At 38.6% G+C, this 14,439-nt stretch overlaps 8 non-coding genes across 8 annotated transcripts; all 8 read left to right on the top strand.

Annotated features, from left to right (window-relative positions):
• Positions 1-394: 394 nt before the first annotated feature.
• On the top strand, positions 395-467 carry TRNAA-UGC (transfer RNA alanine (anticodon UGC)). The gene has a single exon. It is a non-coding gene; the product is annotated as a tRNA-Ala (tRNA).
• A 1,536-nt stretch (positions 468-2,003) lies between these two features.
• Positions 2,004-2,076, top strand: TRNAA-AGC (transfer RNA alanine (anticodon AGC)). Its single transcript has one exon. It is a non-coding gene; the product is annotated as a tRNA-Ala (tRNA).
• A 3,562-nt stretch (positions 2,077-5,638) lies between these two features.
• TRNAA-AGC (transfer RNA alanine (anticodon AGC)) lies at positions 5,639-5,711 on the top strand. The gene has a single exon. It is a non-coding gene; the product is annotated as a tRNA-Ala (tRNA).
• A 629-nt stretch (positions 5,712-6,340) lies between these two features.
• Positions 6,341-6,413, top strand: TRNAA-UGC (transfer RNA alanine (anticodon UGC)). Its single transcript has one exon. It is a non-coding gene; the product is annotated as a tRNA-Ala (tRNA).
• A 3,460-nt stretch (positions 6,414-9,873) lies between these two features.
• TRNAA-AGC (transfer RNA alanine (anticodon AGC)) lies at positions 9,874-9,946 on the top strand. The gene has a single exon. It is a non-coding gene; the product is annotated as a tRNA-Ala (tRNA).
• A 1,837-nt stretch (positions 9,947-11,783) lies between these two features.
• On the top strand, positions 11,784-11,856 carry TRNAA-AGC (transfer RNA alanine (anticodon AGC)). Its single transcript has one exon. It is a non-coding gene; the product is annotated as a tRNA-Ala (tRNA).
• A 629-nt stretch (positions 11,857-12,485) lies between these two features.
• On the top strand, positions 12,486-12,558 carry TRNAA-UGC (transfer RNA alanine (anticodon UGC)). Its single transcript has one exon. It is a non-coding gene; the product is annotated as a tRNA-Ala (tRNA).
• A 1,536-nt stretch (positions 12,559-14,094) lies between these two features.
• TRNAA-AGC (transfer RNA alanine (anticodon AGC)) lies at positions 14,095-14,167 on the top strand. The gene has a single exon. It is a non-coding gene; the product is annotated as a tRNA-Ala (tRNA).
• Positions 14,168-14,439: the final 272 nt, after the last annotated feature.

Here is a 14,439-nt window from a genome sequence, read left to right as displayed (position 1 = left end):
TACACTGTTTCCCTGTTTCACCTAAAACATGCCATTTTGTGTAAGGGAATTAGCTCAAATGGTAGAGCGCTCGCTTAGCATGTGAGAGGTAGCGGAATCGATGCCCGCATTCTCCAGTTACTTTATTTATACTTTATAAATTTTCAATAATGTTGTGCTTAACGCTGGCAATAAATTGGAGGGAAACAAACTATATAGACCTTATGATGGCAATAAATTGGAGGGAAACAAACTATATAGACCTTATGATTTCCCACAGACTTTTCATGTGCTTTTCAAGTGTTTTCTTGGTTTCATGTGTAATTAGAACAGTACATGCAGCAAGCCCATCAGTACATTACATGCAGCAAATACACTGTTTCCCTGTTTCACCTAAAACATGCCACTCTACGTAGGGGAATTAGCTCAAATGGTAGAGCGCTCGCTTTGCATGCGAGAGGTAGCGGGATCGATGCCCGCATTCTCCAGTTACTTTATTTATACTTTATAAATTTTCAATAATGTTGTGCTTAACGCTGGCAATAAATTGGAGGGAAACAAACTATATAGACCCTATGCTTTCCCACAGATTTTTCAACTTCACGAATAACTGTAGAATACAAAGGGGATTTAGTTCAAATGGTGGTGTGCTCGCTTAGCATGCGAGGGGTAGTTGGTTCAATGACCGTGTTCTCTAAGTGTTTTCTTGGTTTCATGTGTAATTAGAGCAGTACAAGCAGCAAGCTTAATGGTACATTACATGAAGCAAATACACTGTTTCCCTGTTTCATCATGTTTCCCTGACATCATCATGGCAATATCATAATGGGTTCATGATGACATCATCACAATGGGTTCATGATGACATCATCATGATGACATCATAATGGGTTCATGATGACTTCATCATCATAATGGGTTTATGATGACATTATCATGACGACATCATGAAGGGTTCGTGATGACATCATCATAAAGGGTTCATGATGACATCATAATGGGTTCATGATGACATCATCATGATGACATCATAATGGGTTCGTGGTGACTTCATTACAATGGGTTCATGATGACATCATCATGACGAAATCATAGTGGGATCATGATTACAGCATCATAATGGGTTCGTGATGACATCATCATGATGACATCATAATGGGTTCGTGATGACATCATCATGATGACATCATAATGGGTTCGTGATGACATCATCATGATGACATCATCATGGGTCCGTGATGACATCATCATGACATCATAATGTGTTCGTGATGACATCATCGTGATGATATCATAGTGGGTTCATGATGACATCATCACAATAGGTTCATGATGACATCATCATGATGACATCATAATGGGTTCGTGATGACTTCATCATCATAAAGGGTTCATGATGACATCATAATCGGTTCATGATGAAATCATCATGATGACATCATAATGGGTTCATGATGACATCATCATGATGACATCATAATGTGTTCGTGATGACATCATCGTGATGACGTCATAATGGGTTCATGATGACATCATCACAATAGGTTCATGATGACATCATCATGATGACATCATAATGGGTTCGTGATGACTTCATCATCATAATGGGTTCATGATGACATCATAATGGGTTCATGATGACATCATAATAGGTTCATGATGACATCATCACAATGGGTTCATGATGACATCATAATGGGTTCAGGATAACATCATCATGACAACATCATAATGGGTTCATGATGACATCATCATAATGGGTTCATGATGACATCATGATGACATCATAATGGGTTCGTGATGTCTTCATCACTATAATGGGTTCATGATGACACGCTGGCAATAAATTGGAGGGAAACAAACTATATAGACCTTATGCTTTCCCACAGATTTTACATGTGCTTTTCAAGTGTTTTCTTGGTTTCATGTGTAATTTGGGCAGTACATGCAGTAAGCCCATCAGTACATTGCATGCAGCACATACACTGTTTCCCTGTTTCACCTAAAACGATGGACTCAGTGTAGGGGAATTAGCTCAAATGGTAGAGCGCTCGCTTAGCATGCGAGAGGTAGCGGGATCGATGCCCGCATTCTCCAGTTACTTTATTTATACTTTATAAATTTTCAATAATGTTGTGCTTAACGCTGGCAATAAATTGGAGGGAAACAAACTATATAGACCGTATGCTGGCAATAAATTGGAGGGAAACAAACTATATAGACCTTATGATTTCCCACAGATTTTTCATGTGCTTTTCAAGTGTTTTCTTGGTTTCATGTGTAATTAGAACAGTACATGCAGCAAGCCCATCAGTACATTACATGCAGCAAATACACTGTTTCCCTGTTTCACCTAAAACATGCCACTCTATGTAGGGGAATTAGCTCAAATGGTAGAGCGCTTGCTTAGCATGCGTGAGGTAGCGGGATCGATGCCCGCATTCTCCAGTTACTTTATTTATACTTTATAAATTTTCAATAATGTTGTGCTTAACGCTGGCAATAAATTGGAGGGAAACAAACTATATAGACCTTATGATGGCAATAAATTGGAGGGAAACAAACTATATAGACCTTATGATTTCCCACAGACTTTTCATGTGCTTTTCAAGTGTTTTCTTGGTTTCATGTGTAATTAGAACAGTACATGCAGCAAGCCCATCAGTACATTACATGCAGCAAATACACTGTTTCCCTGTTTCACCTAAAACATGCCACTCTATGTAGGGGAATTAGCTCGAATTGTAGAGCGCTCGCTCCGCATGCGAGAGGTAGCGGGATCGATGCCCGCATTCTCCAGTTACTTTATTTATACTTTATAAATTTTCAATAATGTTGTGCTGAACGCTGGCTATAAATTGGAGGAAAACAAACTGTATAGACCCTATGCTTTCCCACAGATTTTTCAACTTCACGAATAACTGTAGAATACAAAGGGGATTTAGTTCAAATGGTGGTGTGCTCGCTTAGCATGCGAGGGGTAGTTGGTTCAATGACCGTGTTCTCTAAGTGTTTTCTTGGTTTCATGTGTAATTAGAGCAGTACAAGCAGCAAGCTTAATGGTACATTACATGAAGCAAATACACTGTTTCCCAGTTTCATCATGTTTCCCTGACATCATCATGGCAAGATCATAATGGGTTCATGATGACATCATCACAATGGGTTCATGATGACATCATCATGATGACATCATAATGGGTTCATGATGACTTCATCATCATAATGGGTTTATGATGACATTATCATGACGACATCATGAAGGGTTCGTGATGACATCATCATAAAGGGTTCATGATGACATCATAATAGGTTCATGATGACATCATCATGATGACATCATAATGGGTTCGTGGTGACTTCATTACAATGGGTTCATGATGACATCATCATGACGAAATCATAGTGGGATCATGATTACAGCATCATAATGGGTTCGTGATGACATCATCATGATGACATCATAATGGGTTCGTGATGACATCATCATGATGACATCATAATGGGTTCGTGATGACATCATCATGATGACGTCATAATGGGTCCGTGATGACATCATCATGACATCATAATGTGTTCGTGATGACATCATCGTGATGATATCATAGTGGGTTCATGATGACATCATCACAATAGGTTCATGATGACATCATCATGATGACATCATAATGGGTTCGTGATGACTTCATCATCATAAAGGGTTCATGATGACATCATAATCGGTTCATGATGACATCATCATGATGACATCATAATGGGTTCATGATGACATCATCATGATGACATCATAATGTGTTCGTGATGACATCATCGTGATGACATCATAATGGGTTCATGATGACATCATCACAATAGGTTCATGATGATATCATCATGATGACATCATAATGGGTTCGTGATGACTTCATCATCATAATGGGTTCATGATGACATCATAATGGGTTCATGATGACATCATAATAGGTTCATAATGACATCATCACAATGATGTGTAATTAGAACAGTACATGCAGCAAGCCCATCAGTACATTACATGCAGCAAATACACTGTTTCCCTGTTTCACCTAAAACATGCCACTCTATGTAGGGGAATTAGCTCAAATGGTAGTGCGCTCGCTTTGCATGCGAGAGGTAGCGGGATCGATGCCCGCATTCTCCAGTTACTTTATTTATACTTTATAAATTTTCAATAATGTTGTGCTTAACGCTGGCAATAAATTGGAGGGAAACAAACCATATAGACCCTATGCTTTCCCACAGATTTTTCAACTTCACGAATAACTGTAGAATACAAAGGGGATTTAGTTCAAATGGTGGTGTGCTCGCTTAGCATGCGAGGGGTAGTTGGTTCAATGACCGTGTTCTCTAAGTGTTTTCTTGGTTTCATGTGTAATTAGAGCAGTACAAGCAGCAAGCTTAATGGTACATTACATGAAGCAAATACACTGTTTCCCTGTTTCATCATGTTTCCCTGACATCATCATGGCAAGATCATAATGGGTTCATGATGACATCATCACAATGGGTTCATGATGACATCATCATGATGACATCATAATGGGTTCATGATGACTTCATCATCATAATGGGTTTATGATGACATTATCATGACGACATCATGAAGGGTTCGTGATGACATCATCATAAAGGGTTCATGATGACATCATAATGGGTTCATGATGACATCATCATGATGACATCATGATGGGTTCGTGGTGACTTCATTACAATGGGTTCATGATGACATCATCATGACGAAATCATAGTGGGATCATGATTACAGCATCATAATGGGTTCGTGATTACATCATCATGATGACATCATAATGGGTTCGTGATGACATCATCATGATGACATCATAATGGGTCCGTGATGACATCATCATGACATCATAATGTGTTCGTGATGACATCATCGTGATGATATCATAGTGGGTTCATGATGACATCATCACAATAGGTTCATGATGACATCATCATGATAACATCATAATGGGTTCGTGATGACTTCATCATCATAAAGGGTTCATGTTGACATCATAATGGGTTCATGATGACATCATCATGATGACATCATAATGGGTTCATGATGACATCATCATGATGACATCATAATGTGTTCGTGATGACATCATCGTGATGACATCATAATGGGTTCATGATGACATCATCACAATAGGTTCATGATGACATCATCATGATGACATCATAATGGGTTCGTGATGACTTCATCATCATAATGGGTTCATGATGACATCATAATGGGTTCATGATGACATTATAATAGGTTCATGATGACATCATCACAATGGGTTCATGATGACATCATAATGGGTTCAGGATAACATCATCATGACAACATCATAATGGGTTCATGATGACATCATCATAATGGGTTCATGATGACATCATGATGACATCATAATGGGTTCGTGATGTCTTCATCACCATAATGGGTTCATGATGACACGCTGGCAATAAATTGGAGGGAAACAAACTATATAGACCTTATGCTTTCCCACAGATTTTACATGTGCTTTTCAAGTGTTTTCTTAGTTTCATGTGTAATTTGAGCAGTACATGCAGTAAGACCATCAGTACATTGCATGCAGCAAATACACTGTTTCCCTGTTTCACCTAAAACAATGGACTCAGTGTAGGGGAATTAGCTCAAATGGTAGAGCGCTCGCTTAGCATGCGAGAGGTAGCGGGATCGATGCCCGCATTCTCCAGTTACTTTATTTATACTTTATAAATTTTCAATAATGTTGTGCTTAACGCTGGCAATAAATTGGAGGGAAACAAACTATATAGACCGTATGCTGGCAATAAATTGGAGGGAAACAAACTATATAGACCTTATGATTTCCCACAGATTTTTCATGTGCTTTTCAAGTGTTTTCTTGGTTTCATGTGTAATTAGAACAGTACATGCAGCAAGCCCATCAGTACATTACATGCAGCAAATACACTGTTTCCCTGTTTCACCTAAAACATGCCATTCTGTGTAAGGGAATTAGCTCAAATGGTAGAGCGCTCGCTTAGCATGTGAGAGGTAGCAGAATCGATGCCCGCATTCTCCAGTTACTTTATTTATACTTTATAAATTTTCAATAATGTTGTGCTTAACGCTGGCAATAAATTGGAGGGAAACAAACTATATAGACCTTATGATGGCAATAAATTGGAGGGAAACAAACTATATAGACCTTATGATTTCCCACAGACTTTTCATGTGCTTTTCAAGTGTTTTCTTGGTTTCATGTGTAATTAGAACAGTACATGCAGCAAGCCCATCAGTACATTACATGCAGCAAATACACTGTTTCCCTGTTTCACCTAAAACATGCCAGTCTACGTAGGGGAATTAGCTCAAATGGTAGAGCGCTCGCTTTGCATGCGAGAGGTAGCGGGATCGATGCCCGCATTCTTCAGTTACTTTATTTATACTTTATAAATTTTCAATAATGTTGTGCTTAACGCTGGCAATAAATTGGAGGGAAACAAACTATATAGACCCTATGCTTTCCCACAGATTTTTCAACTTCACGAATAACTGTAGAATACAAAGGGGATTTAGTTCAAATGGTGGTGTGCTCGCTTAGCATGCGAGGGGTAGTTGGTTCAATGACCGTGTTCTCTAAGTGTTTTCTTGGTTTCATGTGTAATTAGAGCAGTACAAGCAGCAAGCTTAATGGTACATTACATGAAGCAAATACACTGTTTCCCTGTTTCATCATGTTTCCCTGACATCATCATGGCAATATCATAATGGGTTCATGATGACATCATCACAATGGGTTCATGATGACATCATCATGATGACATCATAATGGGTTCATGATGACTTCATCATCATAATGGGTTTATGATGACATTATCATGACGACATCATGAAGGGTTCGTGATGACATCATCATAAAGGGTTCATGATGACATCATAATGGGTTCATGATGACATCATCATGATGACATCATAATGGGTTCGTGGTGACTTCATTACAATGGGTTCATGATGACATCATCATGACGAAATCATAGTGGGATCATGATTACAGCATCATAATGGGTTCGTGATGACATCATCATGATGACATCATAATGGGTTCGTGATGACATCATCATGATGACATCATAATGGGTTCGTGATGACATCATCATGATGACATCATAATGGGTCCGTGATGACATCATCATGACATCATAATGTGTTCGTGATGACATCATCGTGATGATATCATAGTGGGTTCATGATGACATCATCACAATAGGTTCATGATGACATCATCATGATGACATCATAATGGGTTCGTGATGACTTCATCATCATAAAGGGTTCATGATGACATCATAATCGGTTCATGATGACATCATCATGATGACATCATAATGGGTTCATGATGACATCATCATGATGACATCATAATGTGTTCGTGATGACATCATCGTGATGACATCATAATGGGTTCATGATGACATCATCACAATAGGTTCATGATGACATCATCATGATGACATCATAATGGGTTCGTGATGACTTCATCATCATAATGGGTTCATGATGACATCATAATGGGTTCATGATGACATCATAATAGGTTCATGATGACATCATCACAATGGGTTCATGATGACATCATAATGGGTTCAGGATAACATCATCATCACAACATCATAATGGGTTCATGATGACATCATCATAATGGGTTCATGATGACATCATGATGACATCATAATGGGTTCGTGATGTCTTCATCACCATAATGGGTTCATGATGACACGCTGGCAATAAATTGGAGGGAAACAAACTATATAGACCTTATGCTTTCCCACAGATTTTACATGTGCTTTTCAAGTGTTTTCTTGGTTTCATGTGTAATTTGAGCAGTACATGCAGTAAGCCCATCAGTACATTGCATGCAGCAAATACACTGTTTCCCTGTTTCACCTAAAACGATGGACTCAGTGTAGGGGAATTAGCTCAAATGGTAGAGCGCTCGCTTAGCATGCGAGAGGTAGCGGGATCGATGCCTGCATTCTCCAGTTACTTTATTGATACTTCATAAATTTTCAATAATGTTGTGCTTAACACTGGCAATAAATTGGAGGGAAACAAACTATATAGACCGTATGCTGGCAATAAATTGGAGGGAAACAAACTATATAGACCTTATGATTTCCCACAGATTTTTCATGTGCTTTTCAAGTGTTTTCTTGGTTTCATGTGTAATTAGAACAGTACATGCAGCAAGCCCATCAGTACATTACATGCAGCAAATACACTGTTTCCCTGTTTCACCTAAAATATGCCAGTCTATGTAGGGGAATTAGCTCAAATGGTAGAGCGCTCGCTTAGCATGCGAGAGGTAGCGGGATCGATGCCCGCGTTCTCCAGTTACTTTATTTATACTTTATAAATTTTCAATAATGTTGTGCTTAACGCTGGCAATAAATTGGAGGGAAACAAACTATATAGACCCTATGCTTTCCCACAGATTTTTCAACTTCACGAATAACTGTAGAATACAAAGGGTATTTAGTTCAAATGGTGGTGTGCTCGCTTAGCATGCGAGGGGTAGTTGGTTCAATGACCGTGTTCTCTAAGTGTTTTCTTGGTTTCATGTGTAATTAGAGCAGTACAAGCAGCAAGCTTAATGGTACATTACATGAAGCAAATACACTGTTTCCCTGTTTCATCATGTTTCCCTGACATCATCATGGCAATATCATAATGGGTTCATGATGACATCATCACAATGGGTTCATGATGACATCATCATGATGACATCATAATGGGTTCATGATGACTTCATCATCATAATGGGTTTATGATGACATTATCATGACGACATCATGAAGGGTTCGTGATGACATCATCATAAAGGGTTCATGATGACATCATAATGGGTTCATGATGACATCATCATGATGACATCATAATGGGTTCATGGTGACTTCATTACAATGGGTTCATGATGACATCATCATGACGAAATCATAGTGGGATCATGATTACAGCATCATAATGGGTTCGTGATGACATCATCATGATGACATCATAATGGGTTCGTGATGACATCATCATGATGACATCATAATGGGTCCGTGATGACATCATCATGACATCATAATGTGTTCGTGATGACATCATCGTGATGATATCATAGTGGGTTCATGATGACATCATCACAATAGGTTCATGATGACATCATCATGATGACATCATAATGGGTTCGTGATGACTTCATCATCATAAAGGGTTCATGATGACATCATAATCGGTTCATGATGACATCATCATGATGACATCATAATGGGTTCATGATGACATCATCATGATGACATCATAATGTGTTCGTGATGACATCATCGTGATGACATCATAATGGGTTCATGATGACATCATCCCAATAGGTTCATGATGACATCATCATGATGACATCATAATGGGTTCGTGATGACTTCATCATCATAATGGGTTCATGATGACATCATAATGGGTTCATGATGACATCATAATAGGTTCATGATGACATCATCACAATGGGTTCATGATGACATCATAATGGGTTCAGGATAACATCATCATGACAACATCATAATGGGTTCATGATGACATCATCATAATGGGTTCATGATGACATCATGATGACATCATAATGGGTTCGTGATGTCTTCATCACCATAATGGGTTCATGATGACACGCTGGCAATAAATTGGAGGGAAACAAACTATATAGACCTTATGCTTTCCCACAGATTTTACATGTGCTTTTCAAGTGTTTTCTTGGTTTCATGTGTAATTTGGGCAGTACATGCAGTAAGCCCATCAGTACATTGCATGCAGCAAATACACTGTTTCCCTGTTTCACCTAAAACGATGGACTCAGTGTAGGGGAGTTAGCTCAAATGGTAGAGCGCTCGCTTAGCATGCGAGAGGTAGCGGGATCGATGCCCGCATTCTCCAGTTACTTTATTTATACTTTATAAATTTTCAATAATGTTGTGCTTAACGCTGGCAATAAATTGGAGGGAAACAAACTATATAGACCGTATGCTGGCAATAAATTGGAGGGAAACAAACTATATAGACCTTATGATTTCCCACAGATTTTTCATGTGCTTTTCAAGTGTTTTCTTGGTTTCATGTGTAATTAGAACAGTACATGCAGCAAGCCCATCAGTACATTACATGCAGCAAATACACTGTTTCCCTGTTTCACCTAAAACATGCCACTCTATGTAGGGGAATTAGCTCAAATGGCAGAGCGCTCGCTCCGCATGCGAGAGGTAGCGGGATCGATGCCCGCATTCTCCAGTTACTTTATTTATACTTTATAAATTTTCAATAATGTTGTGCTGAACGCTGGCTATAAATTGGAGGAAAACAAACTGTATAGACCCTATGCTTTCCCACAGATTTTTCAACTTCACGAATAACTGTAGAATACAAAGGGGATTTAGTTCAAATGGTGGTGTGCTCGCTTAGCATGCGAGGGGTAGTTGGTTCAATGACCGTGTTCTCTAAGTGTTTTCTTGGTTTCATGTGTAATTAGAGCAGTACAAGCAGCAAGCTTAATGGTACATTACATGAAGCAAATACACTGTTTCCCTGTTTCATCATGTTTCCCTGACATCATCATGGCAAGATCATAATGGGTTCATGATGACATCATCACAATGGGTTCATGATGACATCATCATGATGACATCATAATGGGTTCATGATGACTTCATCATCATAATGGGTTTATGATGACATTATCATGACGACATCATGAAGGGTTCGTGATGACATCATCATAAAGGGTTCATGATGACATCATAATGGGTTCATGATGACATCATCATGATGACATCATAATGGGTTCGTGGTGACTTCATTACAATGGGTTCATGATGACATCATCATGACGAAATCATAGTGGGATCATGATTACAGCATCATAATGTGTTCGTGATGACATCATCATGATGACATCATAATGGGTTCGTGATGACATCATCATGATGACATCATAATGGGTCCGTGATGACATCATCATGACATCATAATGTGTTCGTGATGATATCATAGTGGGTTCATGATGACATCATCACAATAGGTTCATGATGACATCATCATGATAACATCATAATGGGTTCGTGATGACTTCATCATCATAAAGGGTTCATGTTGACATCATAATGGGTTCATGATGACATCATCATGATGACATCATAATGGGTTCATGATGACATCATCATGATGACATCATAATGTGTTCGTGATGACATCATCGTGATGACATCATAATGGGTTCATGATGACATCATCACAATAGGTTCATGATGACATCATCATGATGACATCATAATGGGTTCGTGATGACTTCATCATCATAATGGGTTCATGATGACATCATAATGGGTTCATGATGACATCATAATAGGTTCATGATGACATCATCACAATGGGTTCATGATGACATCATAATGGGTTCAGGATAACATCATCATGACAACATCATAATGGGTTCATGATGACATCATCATAATGGGTTCATGATGACATCATGATGACATCATAATGGGTTCGTGATGTCTTCATCACCATAATGGGTTCATGATGACACGCTGGCAATAAATTGGAGGGAAACAAACTATATAGACCTTATGCTTTCCCACAGATTTTACATGTGCTTTTCAAGTGTTTTCTTGGTTTCATGTGTAATTTGAGCAGTACATGCAGTAAGCCCATCAGTACATTGCATGCAGCAAATACACTGTTTCCCTGTTTCACATAAAACAATGGACTCAGTGTAGGGGAATTAGCTCAAATGGTAGAGCGCTCGCTTAGCATGCGAGAGGTAGCGGGATCGATGCCCGCATTCTCCAGTTACTTTATTTATACTTTATAAATTTTCAATAATGTTGTGCTTAACGCTGGCAATAAATTGGAGGGAAACAAACTATATAGACCGTATGCTGGCAATAAATTGGAGGGAAACAAACTATATAGACCTTATGATTTCCCACAGATTTTTCATGTGCTTTTCAAGTGTTTTCTTGGTTTCATGTGTAATTAGAACAGTACATGCAGCAAGCCCATCAGTACATTACATGCAGCAAATACACTGTTTCCCTGTTTCACCTAAAACATGCCATTCTGTGTAAGGGAATTAGCTCAAATGGTAGAGCGCTCGCTTAGCATGTGAGAGGTAGCGGAATCGATGCCCGCATTCTCCAGTTACTTTATTTATACTTTATAAATTTTCAATAATGTTGTGCTTAACGCTGGCAATAAATTGGAGGGAAACAAACTATATAGACCTTATGATGGCAATAAATTGGAGGGAAACAAACTATATAGACCTTATGATTTCCCACAGACTTTTCATGTGCTTTTCAAGTGTTTTCTTGGTTTCATGTGTAATTAGAACAGTACATGCAGCAAGCCCATCAGTACATTACATGCAGCAAATACACTGTTTCCCTGTTTCACCTAAAACATGCCACTCTACGTAGGGGAATTAGCTCAAATGGTAGAGCGCTCGCTTTGCATGCGAGAGGTAGCGGGATCGATGCCCGCATTCTCCAGTTACTTTATTTATACTTTATAAATTTTCAATAATGTTGTGCTTAACGCTGGCAATAAATTGGAGGGAAACAAACTATATAGACCCTATGCTTTCCCACAGATTTTTCAACTTCACGAATAACTGTAGAATACAAAGGGGATTTAGTTCAAATGGTGGTGTGCTCGCTTAGCATGCGAGGGGTAGTTGGTTCAATGACCGTGTTCTCTAAGTGTTTTCTTGGTTTCATGTGTAATTAGAGCAGTACAAGCAGCAAGCTTAATGGTACATTACATGAAGCAAATACACTGTTTCCCTGTTTCATCATGTTTCCCTGACATCATCATGGCAATATCATAATGGGTTCATGATGACATCATCACAATGGGTTCATGATGACATCATCATGATGACATCATAATGGGTTCATGATGACTTCATCATCATAATGGGTTTATGATGACATTATCATGACGACATCATGAAGGGTTCGTGATGACATCATCATAAAGGGTTCATGATGACATCATAATGGGTTCATGATGACATCATCATGATGACATCATAATGGGTTCGTGGTGACTTCATTACAATGGGTTCATGATGACATCATCATGACGAAATCATAGTGGGATCATGATTACAGCATCATAATGGGTTCGTGATGACATCATCATGATGACATCATAATGGGTTCGTGATGACATCATCATGATGACATCATAATGGGTTCGTGATGACATCATCATGATGACATCATAATGGGTCCGTGATGACATCATCATGACATCATAATGTGTTCGTGATGACATCATCGTGATGATATCATAGTGGGTTCATGATGACATCATCACAATAGGTTCATGATGACATCATCATGATGACATCATAATGGGTTCGTGATGACTTCATCATCATAAAGGGTTCATGTTGACATCATAATCGGTTCATGATGACATCATCATGATGACATCATAATGGGTTCATGATGACATCATCATGATGACATCATAATGTGTTCGTGATGACATCATCGTGATGACATCATAATGGGTTCATGATGACATCATCACAATAGGTTCATGATGACATCATCATGATGACATCATAATGGGTTCGTGATGACTTCATCATCATAATGGGTTCATGATGACATCATAATGGGTTCATGATGACATCATAATAGGTTCATGATGACATCATCACAATGGGTTCATGATGACATCATAATGGGTTCAGGATAACATCATCATGACAACATCATAATGGGTTCATGATGACATCATCATAATGGGTTCATGATGACATCATGATGACATCATAATGGGTTCGTGATGTCTTCATCACCATAATGGGTTCATGATGACACGCTGGCAATAAATTGGAGGGAAACAAACTATATAGACCTTATGCTTTCCCACAGATTTTACATGTGCTTTTCAAGTGTTTTCTTGGTTTCATGTGTAATTTGGGCAGTACATGCAGTAAGCCCATCAGTACATTGCATGCAGCAAATACACTGTTTCCCTGTTTCACCTAAAACGATGGACTCAGTGTAGGGGAATTAGCTCAAATGGTAGAGCGCTCGCTTAGCATGCGAGAGGTAGCGGGATCGATGCCCGCATTCTCCAGTTACTTTATTTATACTTTATAAATTTTCAATAATGTTGTGCTTAACGCTGGCAATAAATTGGAGGGAAACAAACTATATAGACCGTATGCTGGCAATAAATTGGAGGGAAACAAACTATATAGACCTTATGATTTCCCACAGATTTTTCATGTGCTTTTCAAGTGTTTTCTTGGTTTCATGTGTAATTAGAACAGTACATGCAGCAAGCCCATCAGTACATTACATGCAGCAAATACACTGTTTCCCTGTTTCACCTAAAACATGCCACTC

This window comes from Spea bombifrons, chromosome 5 (assembly GCF_027358695.1).
Source record: "Spea bombifrons isolate aSpeBom1 chromosome 5, aSpeBom1.2.pri, whole genome shotgun sequence".
NCBI classification, from domain to species: Eukaryota; Metazoa; Chordata; class Amphibia; order Anura; family Pelobatidae; genus Spea; species Spea bombifrons.
Note: the sequence above shows the minus strand (reverse complement) of the source record. Positions and strands in the feature narration are given on the sequence as shown.